Genomic DNA, 14,610 nt, shown 5'->3' with positions numbered 1-14,610 from the left:
AACAAGTCTTGGAAGGATCATGTTCAACATATTGACAAAGTCCTCTAACTATTGGAGGTGAAACAATTATATGAAAAAACCTCCAAATGTTTCTTTGCAGTACAAGAGGTGGAATATTTGGGTCATATTATATCTCATGAAGGCGTTAAGGTAGACCCTAGTAAAATTAAAGCCATTAAGGAATGGAAAATCCCCACATCCATAAATCATATGCGAGGATTTCTTGGGTTGACAGGGTATTATTGCAAGTTTGTTAAGAATTATGGGAGAATAGTGGCACCTCTAACAACATTACTAAAGAAAGATGCATTTTCTTGGACTCTAGAATCAACAAAAGCCTTTGAACATCTTAAAGAGGCAATGTTCCGAGCACTAGTGTTAGCTACACCAGACTTCACAAAAACCTTTGTTGTGGAATGTGATGCCTCAAGAAATGGAATTGGTGTTGTTTTAATGCAAGAAGAAAGACCCATTGCTTTCAAAAGTCATCCAATCAAAGGAAAGTATTTACACAAAGCTATTTATGAGAAGGAAATGTTGGAAATACTACATGCACTTAAGAAATGGCGACCTTACCTAATGGGAAGACACTTCAAGGTAAAAACGGATCATGATAGTCTTAAATAGTTTTCAGAATAAATATTATCTTTAGAAGAGCAACAAAAACGGATCACAAATATGTTGGGTTATGACTTTGAAATCAACTACAAAAAAGGGAAGCAAAATGTTGTTACATATGCACTCTCAAGAAAGGATGAGGATGTGGAAGCATTGCTTTGTGTCATTTCTATTACACAACCAAATTGGATAAACGAAGAAAGGGATGAATGGAAGAATGACGAAGAAGTGTGGGCCCTCATTCAAAAGTTGTAGTAAGATCCCAGTAGATCTGATACATTTCCCTGGAAAACTGATTTGTTATGGTACAAATATCGCTTATAGCTCTGTAATAATTCCCAACTCAAACAAAATATTCTTCTGGAATTGCACACCTCTCCCTTAGGAGGGCATTCAGGATTTTTAAAAACTTACCACAGGGTTAAGAAGGAATTTTTTTGGGATGGCCTTAAATCTTATATTCAAAAGTTTGTGGCGGAATGTTTGATTTGCCAACAAAATAAAGTTGGGACAATTAAGATCTTGGGTCTATTACAACCTTTATCCATTCCAAGTCAACTTTGGGAGGAGGTTTCAATGGATTTTATCATAGGTTTACCCAAGTTTGAAGGAAAGAGTGTCATGATGGTGGTAGTTGATAGACATACCAAGTATGCACACTTTTGTGCATTATATCATCCATTTAATGCCATTACAATTTCTACTTCATTTACGGAAACAATTCAAAAGCTACATGGAAACCCAAAGATTATTGTAAGCGACATAGATCCTATTTTCACTGGAAATTTTTGGACAAAATTATTTTCTTGTCTGGGTACTCAGTTAGCTCATAGTTCATCTTATCATCCTCAATCTGATGGGAAAACTAAGATAATGAACAAATGTTTGGAAGGATATCTTCGTTGCTTTGTATCTGATAAATAGACACAATGGGTCAAATGGTAGCCTCTGGCTGAATGGTGGTATAACACTTCCTTCCATACTACAACAAAACTGAACCCATTTATGGCACTTTATGTATATCATCCACTATCCATCACATCATACTTAAGAGAAAATTATAAGGTTCACGTAGTGGAAGATAACATCAAGCATCAACAAAAAGATCTCCAACTCTTAAAGGATAATCTCACTTTGGCGCAGAATATAATGAAACAACAGGCAGATCAACATCGCAGTGAAAGAAGTTTTGATGTAGGTGACTGGGTATTTCTACGACTACAACCATACAAACAAATGTCCCTCAAGCAAGCTAATAAGGATAATAAATTATCACCAAAGTATTATGGTCCCTACAAGGTGTTGCAAAATATTGGTACTATGTCATATAAATTGGAACTTCCTACATCTTCTCAAGTGCACCCAGTTTTCCATGTTTCATGCTTAAATAAGGTTATAGGTTACAAGCTCCCAATTCAAACAGTATTTCCAAAACTTGACGAGGAAGAAAAAGTCATATTGGAACCTAAAGCAGTCACAGAAACAAGAACTCGACAGCTACGAAATCAATCAATTTCAGAGTATCTCGCCAAGTGGAAGAACTTACCCACTGAAGATTCCACATGGGAGGATGAGAATTTTATATAGAAGCATCCATAACTACTCAAGCATTGAGGACACACTTTTTTGAAGGAGAGGGGCATGTTAGGTCCCTATAATACTAGTGTATTCCCTTATTATTATTGTCATTGTAGCCTCTTATTGTTATTATTGTGTCCATGTTGCCCCAATATCGTTACTATTGTGCCCAATAGAAACCCACTATTATTATTGTTGTGCCCTTACATTATTATTGTTATGTTGGATTTGATTATGTTGTGACCCTTAAACTCATATATATATATATATATATATATATATATATATATATATATATATATATATATAGATAGATAGATAGATAGATAGATAGATAGATAGATAGATATATATAAAGGATGTCTTTTCATTTGTATCATCCAAGAATTGTTAATTTGTGTACTATAAAGGAGGTTGCCCCCTCGAAGATGCTACTTTTGAATTCATTGATCTATCTCTTTCTTCTATTTTGTGAGTTGGTTGCATAACATAATGAACATAAATACAATTAAATATTTTTAATTTTTCACATATATATTTCTATTGTTCAAGAATACTTCAAATTGCATGGATTCCATAAGGTAAAAATCAAGGTTTGTGTGCCTCACATAAATGCACATCGAGACCTGTAATTAAATGGCAGTGATATAATGATCATTACATCCTATGGCTCTATGAAATTATACCTCAGTATTGTGGTGTAACAACACCCTAATGGGCCTCATCCTTGTGGTGTAACAATGCCCTAATGGGCCTTAGATCTTGGGTATGACAACAACCTCTTTGGGCCTTCTAATTTGTGATAAGAGAAAAGATTATGATAGAGATATGAAGCATATATGTTGAGCCCTATAACAAATATATATGTTAAAAACATATGACAAAGATATCATAATAGACTTATGATTGTTCTGCCGCATTATTATTGCTAATGTTCTCTCTACATAATTTCTTATGATGATATGGGGTGAATGCAATGTGAAAATATTTCAAAATGTAATTATCTACAGTAGATATTTCTTGCCTATTATCGCTGCTACAACACCCTCCAAAATTTTTGCCTACACCAAAATTTTGGAGCCTACCTTGGTCTTGCATGTTTCCGTCACAAACATTGAAGTCCATTCCATCTGTTTTCTTTAGTGTATTCATCCCTTTTGCAAGAAACACAAAATGTCGTATTTTTGCATGTTAGTTGTTGCATAATGTGTAGAAGCTTGTTTTGATGGTTTTCAGGGTTTATATTTGTTTGAATGAGTTGATCTAATCATGTAAACATTCATTGCACTCACTTCCAAATTTTTAAGCATTGTCGCACAAGTGTCGTCACGGTCATCGCAAAGTGTACCTTTAGTGTCGCACTTGTCATAAGTCATCATAGATTTGTCACAATTAGGGAAAAATGTGGTTTATGTGTAACAAATTATCTATGTTGATTGTTTTTTAAATTGTTTAAGTGTGGTCACAGTCAAGTCATGTCATTGATCACATCAATTCACTGACCCCACACTTAGCCAATTTTTATAAATTTCCCAGCAACCTAGTTTCATTTGGCATTCCCCAACTACGCATTGCACAGTTCCAACACTTAAGTGGTAGCCTTGTCCCTTTCCACTATGAAATGTGCAGTTCCTTCCTTCCAGCACTGCGCACTGCATAGTTCTAGTGCTTAGTCCTGACCCTTGGCCCCCAAAATTTCACAATCTAGTCGTCTAGCCTGGCCTCAATTACGCATTGTGAAGTCTCTAAACTCAAGATCATACCTTGAGCTCTTGAGTTGCATAATTTTGTAGTCACTCATCCTCCTTTTGCTCCCAATACTATGCAATGGTTTGAACTAGTGCCCATTCCCTTATCCTATCAACTTGACCTTCTGGATTGCACAATTTTCTTCCTCAGTCTAGCTTGGATTGTTCATTGTGCAGTATCAAGGCTCAAGCTTCACCCCTAATCTCTTGAATTGCGCAATTGCATAGTCATTGAGCCTCTCTCACAGCCTGCAATCTAGTTCTAGCTTAGTCAATGGATCAACATGTGTCATCTTAGACTAGGGGTTTTATCAGATATATGTCGTCTATTCATGAGTGAATTGCAGATGCAGGTACTCTATTATACCATGAAAATATGATTAAGAAGGATATGGAGGAGGGAAACATGCAGAAAGACACCTGTGTAGTTGATTATGCAAGTTGATCAATCAAGAGAAGGAAAAAGGGACACCAGTTTGCAACCAAAACTCAAGACTTGATATTATTGATGAATCCTTACCTCTAATCCATAAGGAGGTGGATAAAAGATCATCGTCAAAGAAGAAATGTAGCAAGCAGCAGAAGAAGTGACTTGACATTTCCATGACATCAAGCAGTCTATGTCAACAATTTCATTTCATAATGTGTCATGAGTTTTCATGTGCCACATCATCATTATGGATTATGCAATTATTTATTCAAAATGTAGTGTAAAGTGGAAGGCCAAAGGACATATTCAGAATATGAAGAATCATGTAAAGTTGAAAATTCATAGGAATTCAAAGAGTCATGAGAGTAGTCGAAGAGTCACAAATAAGGTGAAGCATCACCTCATTCTTTATATATACTCCCTCAGTGTATGAGCAAAGGACGTTTCACCTTGGTTCGTCCCGCAAATCATTAGAGAGACAAACTAGTTCTTTTGGGGAGTAAGGAGTGGCTCCAACTCTCCACTACTGGAGCTAGTGGCGTTCATTGTATACATGTGTCTTGGAACTTTTACTTAATATAAGAAGCCTCATGTCCAACACGTTATTCATGCATGGATTATGAATATCTTTAAGACTATTATGTGGTTGTTTGTCATTCATGTTTGCTTTCATCTGTGCTAGAGTAGTTGAACTATTTCTATTATTTTAGTACTTATCATATTGAGAATGTGTTGTAATGGTTATTATTGTTGTCACGTCCTTATGGACTATTTTGTTGGATATTAGAAAGATCTCTCTTGTTGATTGGTTGTATTGACCATCGCATATTTGTGGACTATTCTGCTCGATATTATACGAATCCTTCTTGGTTACGTGTGTCTCTACTAAGTTGGTACTATTACCTCTCTCTTAAAGGCTCACTTTAGTTTCTCCCTCCACGATAGAATAACCTTGACACACTTACAACCAAACACTCACCAGGCATACTCACTTGCATTTTGAAGGCACATTTTCATCGCTCTCTCTTGCTATCAGATAGAGCTAAGGAAAATCTTTAAGAAACCGACAACCACGCCATATTCTGGATGAGGCTCCTATCCCAAATGGTGTGAGGTCTAATTGGGACCACATATCAGGGAGACCCCTTAAATGTTGGTGGGTTGAACATCATCAACATTTTTGGCACTAGAAGGAGGGCAACCAGATTTTTACAGTTGATAAGCTCACCACCCAAATTTTACTTCCTTCGATTAAGGCAGTAATATCCCCAACACCTCCCATGTGCATATTCCTGAAGCCGGTAATCCTTCTCAGCATGATAATGTACAAACTTGTGATATCTCTTATGATCAGATCCAAGCCATACACCCTATCACTTGTAAGTTTGCAAGAGTTATTGGATTGATACCCAGAGTACATAATCTTCCATACCTTCCAAAGAAGAACCCAACTACCCCCATTAGGGTAGTGGTTTCAATAGTTGAAGATTTGGTTCTTGCCACCCTTAAAGAGTTAGCAGAATCTAAAGAGAATGCATAAAAACCAAAGCAACCTCCATCCTTCAACATTGGTGATGGTGATAGCGTGGTCCTCTCAGGCGATACTTTTTGTGGGTTGGGCAGTGAAGAAGAAGAAGAAGACCAATAAAATTATGATGAAGAGGTGGAAAATAGTGACGAAGACATGGCAGGCCAAGATATGGACTCGATGACTCAGGGCCCACCTACATTATCAGGTTTGTTACACAAAATTTCGAGGCACCTGGAGAAGTTGTTAACGAAGTATGAACCTGAAAAAGCAATGAAGGCGGAGGATCACTTGGACAATTTTTTACCTGCATCTGCAAATGCTTGAGGTACATTATGATGATATTGCATGTAGAATTTTTCCATGTACCTTAGATGGCAAAGAATTTGTATGGTATCACAGCCTTCCCTCAAACTCAATCCAAAATTGGAGGGGTTTTAAGAAACTATTTCTTGAGAAATTTGCAGATGATAAAACCCCCACCATGATTTTAAGAGAGATGGGTAGTCTCAAGATGGAGCAGAAAGAGAAAAAAAAATAAAATTAGAGGTTTAATCATATCTTGAATAGATTTCTGGTAGACACAAAATCTCATGACTCCATCAATATCGATTATTTCACATCTACCTTAATAATAAGCATTGCGCAGTTTGTGAAAAGAACTACGAAGCCAACTTTGGCTTAGAATTTCAAAGAGGAAATCGCAGTTGAAGAATACTTGCATACGATTGGATTCATCATGAATGATGAATCAACCAAGTACTCCAAGGGCACGAGTAAAAGGGCTCAGGCCTATGAAAGCAAGCCAAGGAAAAAGAAGCAACTGATCTTGAGAGCTTGACCCACACCATCAATTCTATGTCCAATGAGTTGGAAGAATTGAAACAAAGGTCAAGTGAGACCACCATGAGTAGCAAGCCTCATAGATTCAACATTTTGAGAAGGGATTCTATCTCTGGAAGCAGTAGCAAGCAACCGGCCAAGTTTGTGCAAATCTTAAACGTTGTGTTGAATGTTGAAATTATGGGTATGGATCAATATTGTTCGTTTCATCAAGAGCATCACTCAGAAAAGACATGCCCGCAATGGAACCACATCATGGACACTCTTGTTGTGCCCATTATTGATGTAGTTATTTCATATGAGTAGACTGAGCCTGCGAAAGAGAAGGAAGAGAATCTTGCAGCCTTAGAAACTACAAGTGTTAGACACACAGTGAATACACTCAGTTGTGTTTTCAAAGCTGAGAAGAAGAATGTCAAAGAATAGTCGATGAGTGAGTCCCCGGCTCAACAAAAAAACACTTGATATAACTTGAGATTCCAAGGATCGACCATCGCACAAGAGTTCACACAAGAGTTGACGAAGCAAAATTGAAAGAGAATTTGTTGAGGAAGATCACACCACCCGTCAACTCATCTCAAAACACTTAGAGAAAGTCTGGAAACGTGACTACAACAAAAATTACTTATGTAAACAATAAAAGTAAGCCCATCACTCCAGAAGTAGCAGATAAATAAACCCCGCCAGACACTTTGGCAATGTCCCCCACATTGGATTACAACATAGTTGAATATATGAATAAATCTCATGCGAATATCTCACTTTTTAAACTGAATAATATCGTGAGCCAATAGGACTTGCTTTTGTGTGCACTCGAACAGTCCGCCTCAAATAACAGTGCTTCTTCATAGAAGGGATCTGGTATGTCCTGTGGTTCTCTCAAATCTGTACTTAATTCTTTTGCATTAAATTCAAACATACTATACCCTCCATTTCTGTTAACATTCAAAATTTTCAATTATAATGTGCACAATTACTTGATTTTGGTGCGTCTGTAAATGTAATGTCTTTATTGGTAGCAAAGAAAATCAATTCCAAATGGGATAAAACAGATGCACAAATCATTTAGTTGGATAGGACTCTTGTCTATGTGATTGGTGAACTTAGAAATGTGCTAATACGCTTATCATATAACCAACGAGTTCACCAATGTATAAATATAGTAATTGTGGACATTCCAAAAGCATATGGTGTATTATTGAGCAGAGACTGGTCCAGCAAGTTACAGGGGTATTTTCTATAGACTGGTCACATTTGTGGCTTTTGTACAAGGGAAGAAATAATCAGATCTAAGTGAACTCGAAATGATACATGAAACACACGATTACCCTCTTAGAAGGAGAAAATGAGCCAATGGCCTTCACAGATCTTATCTTTGGGAATCTTTCTTGAAACTGATTTGGGGTGATATCTTGCTCAACCATCCCAATTCCCACTTGACACATAGTTGGAACTTCTTTCTAGTCCAACTGGTGGAAATGTCACTTGTACAGTTAGTAGTAGTAGTAGTAATAGTACTAGTGTAGAACATAGTCCCTATACATATGATGTTTGGACATTATACTTTGATGGTTTTAAGACGCGGGAGAGATCTCGAGCTAGTTGTGTTTTAATAGACCTGAAATAAAGGAAACACCTTATCTCCAACCCCTTGGACTTTGAGTGCACCAATAACACCGCAAAATACAAATCACTCATCTTGGATTTGGAAAGAGCCATCGACCTCAAGGTTGTGGTCCTTAAAGGAGTAGATGACTCAAAAATTGTCATACGATAGGTATGTGTTACTATACATTGTGTGTAAGCTCATCTAAAATGATATCAACAAGAGGTATGTCATTTAATTTCTTGTTTCTAAGTTTTCAATATTGTTTATGTTCCTAAAATGCGTAACACTATTGTAGATGCATTAGCAAATGTTGTTGCTAGGTTGTCACCGCTTAGGGACATTTTTTTTGTAGAGATTCTTTATAAAAAATTCATCCTTGAAAATATAACTAAACTTATGCATTTTTAATGATGACTAGCAAATACTTTCCTCTATGGCGAATGTTGGTGTTTTCAAGGACGAAGATTATCGATGAAGACGAGCACTAGAAAGTGTTGCAGGATGCAGCCTGTGTAAACAAGAAAAACCCCATGCCAATGTGTGTAGTATCAATTGAGAAGTTGTATGACCTACATAATTGATTCTAAGGGCTAGTGAACACAAAAACCCATAGCTCAACATTGTCACACGAACAAATAAATCTTGGAACAGAGAAAGATTTGAAATTTGTTAATCTTGGTACTTGTTATACACCATAGGAGCGAAAAGATTTCATCTGCTTATTCAAGCAATACCTAGATGTTTTCGCATGCATGTATGATGAGCTCAAAAACTATGACGTGCAAATAATCCAACATGTTATTCCAATCAAAGAAGGGGCCAAGCCTTTCCAACAAAAGTTGCGAAAGGTACATCCAACGCTTGAGCCTTTGATTCAAAAGGAGTTGAGGAAATTGTTGGATGCTCAGATCATATATAAAGTGAAACATTCTACAAGGGTATCAAATCTTGTCCCAGTAAGGAAGAATTCTTGGGAAATTCACTTGTGTGTAGTTTTCCACAACTTGAATCGCACCTTGGAAAAGGACAACTACCATGTGTCATCTATGGAGCAGATATTGCAAACAAAATTGGGGTCAAAGTTGTTTTCTTTGTTAGAAGGATATTTAGGACACAACCAAGTTCTGGTTTCAGAGCCTAACAGACTCAAAACCACATTCCACACGAAGTGGGGCATGTTCGCATTTAGAAGAATGCCATTTCAGCATGCCATGTGCAACATTTCAACGTGCCATGTGTGACATTTAAACGTGCCATGGACATCACATTCTGTGGACTCATCAGGTAGAGCATAGTGGTCTATCTTGACAATGTCACAGTTTTTTCCAAGAATAGATTCAACCACTTACGCCATTAAGAGAAGAATCTTCGGCGAAAATTACATAGAGATAATTTTGTTGACGCGTTTTGAACCAACCAGTGTGGTTCATCGTCAAGACAAGTTGAATGAGCAGATCTTGCTATGCATTATAAATAGATCGGGAAGAATATCTAGGTAACGGCTAGAATAATGACAGCTCGATTTGACTGGGAAACGGCTAGTTAGACCAAAATATTTATTTTTTTTATTTTTTATTTTTATTTTTTTTCCAAATCAGTTAATTCGGTTATTAATTTTCTTATTAAAATAAACGTAAATTGACAATTTTATAAATATATATTAAAAAAAGTGAGCTAATATACTATAATCATAAAAGAGTGGGATTAAATTAGACCCAAAAAGAGCCAAAGCCACTACGCAGATTCCCTTCCCAGTGAAAAAGAAAGTTATGCATTCCTTCCTAGGAAAGATCAATTTCCTTCGCAAGTTTATCTCTAATTATGCTCAAATTTTTAAACCCATATTATCACAAAGAGTGGGATTAAATTAGACCCAAAAAGAGCCAAATCCACTACGCAGATTCCCTTCCCAATGAAAAAGAAAGTTATGCATTCCTTCCTAGGAAAGATCAATTTCCTTCGCAAGTTTATCTCTAATTATGCTCAAATTGTTAAACCCATACAAGAGATGGTTAAGAAGCACGCAATATACAAATGGGATAAAAGGTAAAAGGATGCATTCTCCCATATTAAGCAAGCCATTACACAAGCACCCACTTTGTATAGCCTAGATTTTATCAAATATTTTCTACTCTACACCTTCACTTCTGATACTTCTCTTGTCATAGCGCTTACTCATAAGAATGACCAGAATAATGAGCGATCAATATATTTCATGAGTGCTAGCCTTCAGGGGTCTAAAATAAAATATACCATCATTGATAAGAAAGCATATGCATTTTATAAGGTGGTGAAGCACTTTTTACCCTATCTCTTAAAGAACCATTACATTATCTTTGTGTCACACCCAACAGTTAGATCATTGTCTGTTTAGTGAGAGCTAGGTGAGAAAATAGAAAATTGGATGACTAGTTTATAAGAGTATGACTTAGAATTCAATCCAGTTGATACAATCAAGGGCCATGGTATTTTTCATCTAGCAACAAAAACAGTAGATATGAAAGAAGAAGAATCGTCTATTTGCGAGCATGAAATTGAAATGTACAATGTTGAGCGAGCTTCCCCCACTACCATTTGAAGAAAAAAATTGAGTGATGTCACAAATACGGGATGTCCCTTAATCCCAAAAAGATCATTTTCGCAGTGTCCAAGGGTAATCTCTTAGGCCATATTATCACAAAGAGTGGGATTAAATTAGACCCAAAAAGAGCCAAAGCCACTATGCAAATTCCATTCCCAGTGAAAAAGAAAGTTATGCATTCCTTCCTAGGAAAGATCAATTTCCTTCGCAAGTTTATCTCTAATTATGCTCAAATTGTTAAACCCATACAAGAGATGGTTAAGAAGCACGTGATATACAAATGGGATAAAAGGTAAAAGGATGCATTCTCCCATATTAAGCAAGCCATTACACAAGCACCCACTTTGTATAGCCTAGATTTTATCAAAGATTTTCTACTCTACACCTTCACTTCTGATACTTCTCTTGTCATAGTGCTTACTCATAAGAATGACCAGAATAATGAGCGATCAATATATTTCATGAGTGCTAGCCTTCAGGGATCTAAAATAAAATATACCACCATTGATAAGAAATCATATGCAGTTTATAAGGTGGTGAAGCACTTTTGACCCTATCTCTTAAAGAACCATTACATTATCTTTGTGTCACAACCAATAGTTCGATCATTGTTTGTTTAGTGAGAGCTAGGTGAGAAAAGAGAAAATTGGATGACTAGTTTATAAGAGTATGACTTAGAATTCAATCCAGTTGATACAATCAAGGGCCACGGTCTTTTTCATCTAGCAACAAAAGCAGTAGATATGAAAGAAGAAGAATCGTCTATCTGGGAGCATGAAATTGAAATGTACAATGTTGAGCGAGCTTCCCCCACTACCATTTGAAGAAAAAAATTGAGTGATGTCACAAATACGGGATGTCCCTTAATCCCAAAAAGATCATTTTCGCAGTGTCCAAGGGTAATCTCTTAGGCCATGTTATCACAAAGAGTGGGATTAAATTAGACCCAAAAAGAGCCAAAGCCACTACGCAGATTCCCTTCCCAGTGAAAAAGAAAGTTATGCATTCCTTCCTAGGAAAGATCAATTTCCTTCGCAAGTTTATCTCTAATTATGCTCAAATTTTTGAACCCATACAAGAGATGGTTAAGAAGCACGTGATATACAAATGGGATAAAAGGTAAAAGGATGCATTCTCCCACATTAAGCAAGCCATTACACAAGCACCCACTTTGTATAGCCTAGATTTTATCAAAGATTTTCTACTCTACACCTTCACTTCTGATACTTCTCTTGTCATAGTGCTTACTCATAAGAATGACCAGAATAATGAGCGATCAATATATTTCATGAGTGCTAGCCTTCAGGGATCTAAAATAAAATATACCACCATTGATAAGAAAGCATATGCAGTTTATAAGGTGGTGAAGCACTTTTGACCCTATCTCTTAAAGAACCATTACATTATCTTTGTGTCGCACCTAACAGTTAGATCATTGTTTGTTTAGTGAGAGCTAGGTGAGAAAAGAGAAAATTGGATGACTAGTTTATAGGAGTATGACTTAGAATTCAATCCAGTTGATACCATCAAGGGCCATGGTCTTTTTCATCTAGCAAAAAAAACAGTAGATATGAAAGAAGAAGAATCGTCTATTTGGGAGCATGAAATTGAAATGTACAATGTTGAGTGAGCTTCCCCCACTACCATTTGAAGAAAAAAATTGAGTGATGTCACAAATACGGGATGTCCCTTAATCCCAAATAGATCATTTTCGCAGTTTCCAAGGGTAATCTCTTAGGCCATATTATCACAAAGAGTGGGATTAAATTAGACCCAAAAAGAGCCAAAGCCACTACGCAGATTCCCTTCCCAATGAAAAAGAAAGTTATGCATTCCTTCCTAGGAAAGATCAATTTCCTTCACAAGTTTATCTCTAATTATGCTCAAATTGTTAAAACCATACAAGAGATGGTTAAGAAGCACGCGATATACAAATGGGATAAAAGGTAAAAGGATGCATTCTTCCATATTAAGAAAGCCATTACACAAGCACCCACTTTGTATAGCCTAGATTTTATCAAAGATTTTCTACTCTACACCTTCACTTCTGATACTTCTCTTGTCATAGTGCTTACTCATAAGAATGACCAGAATAATGAGCGATCAATATATTTCATGAGTGCTAGCCTTCAGGTATCTAAAATAAAATATACCACCATTGATAATAAAGCATATGCAGTTTATAAGGTGGTGAAGCACTTTTGACCATATCTCTTAAAGAACCATTACATTATCTTTGTGTCGCACCCAACAGTTAGATCATTGTTTGTTTAGTGAGAGCTAGGTGAGAAAAGAGAAAATTGGATGACTAGTTTATAGGAGTATGACTTAGAATTCAATCTAGTTCATATAATCAAGGGCCATAGTCTTTTTCATCTAGCAACAAAAGCAGTAGATATGAAAGAAGAAGATTCGTCTAGTTGGGAGCATGAAATTGAAATGTACAATGTTGAGCGAGCTTCCCCCACTACCATTGTGAACTCTTGGTACACAGATGTGCACCAATATCTCGAGCATGACACCTTTCCCTCTCACTTATATGTAAGACAAAAGTGGGCACTCAGGATAAAATAATTATCTTATCAGTTGGTGCATGGGGTGCTTTTTAGGAAGCACCATAACGGATTTTTTCTCAGAAGCTTGAAAGCGCACGATTTAGAGAAAGTACTACATGATCTCCATGATGGACCAACCAGGGGACACTTTGCGGGTAACACAACTGCACACAAGGTTATGCGGGTCGGTTTCCATTGGCCCACATTGTTCAAATATTCTCACGCCTATGCCCATAAGTGTTTGGTATGTCAAAGGTGTGTTGACAGAGGAAAGAGGTCAGTCGACCCATTGCAGCTTATTGCAGTGGAAGAACCATTTCAACAATGGGGTTTAGATGTGATTGGTGAATTTTTTTCGCACTCACCAAAGCAGCACCACTACATCCTCACTTCCACGGACTACTTTACATGGTGGATAGAAGTCATTCCACTCAAACAGGTGAATTATCAGGAAGTCATCAACTTCCTTAAGAAAAACATCATTCCTAGGCTCGACATTTTGACTTCACTTGTTTTTGACAATGCAATATATTTCACATCATTAAAATTATATGAATTTGCACTGTAAAATGGAATTTTATTAAAACACTCATCAAACTATTATCCGTAGTGAAATGGTATTACTAAGTCTACAAACAAAAACCTCATCTACATTTTCAAGAAGACCATTTTCTCTAAACATAGGAACTGGCACTCTGCTTTGGTGAATTCTTTATGGGCTGATTGAGTCACACCAAAACCTTCTTTGAACACCTCTCCTTACTTCCTAGTGTATGGAAAAGAAGCCATGCTACCCCCCAACATATACTTGCATTCCCTTCAAATTTAACAATAATCCCAGGGCAAGCCATGCTTATTGGTTCAGCGTAGGATAGACACTCTTCACAAGCTGCAAGAAGAAAGGAAAAAAGAAAAAGAAAAATTTCACTTCACCAAAGTCATATCAAGAGGTGGTTCGACAAGAAATATGTTGGGAAGAATGAATTCAATGTGGGTGACTTAGTCTTGAAGTGGGAAAAAGCCCATGAGGGCAAAGGAAAACACACGAAGTTCCAATCCCTATGGATCAGACCATTCACTGTACATGAAAAGCTTGGCCAACACACATTTCTTCTACAAT

The sequence above is a fragment of the Pinus tabuliformis genome, chromosome 7, assembly GCF_031772625.1.
Source record: "Pinus tabuliformis cultivar Carrire ecotype Pingquan chromosome 7, CPIR1, whole genome shotgun sequence".
NCBI lineage: Eukaryota > Viridiplantae > Streptophyta > Pinopsida > Pinales > Pinaceae > Pinus > Pinus tabuliformis.
Note: the sequence above shows the minus strand (reverse complement) of the source record.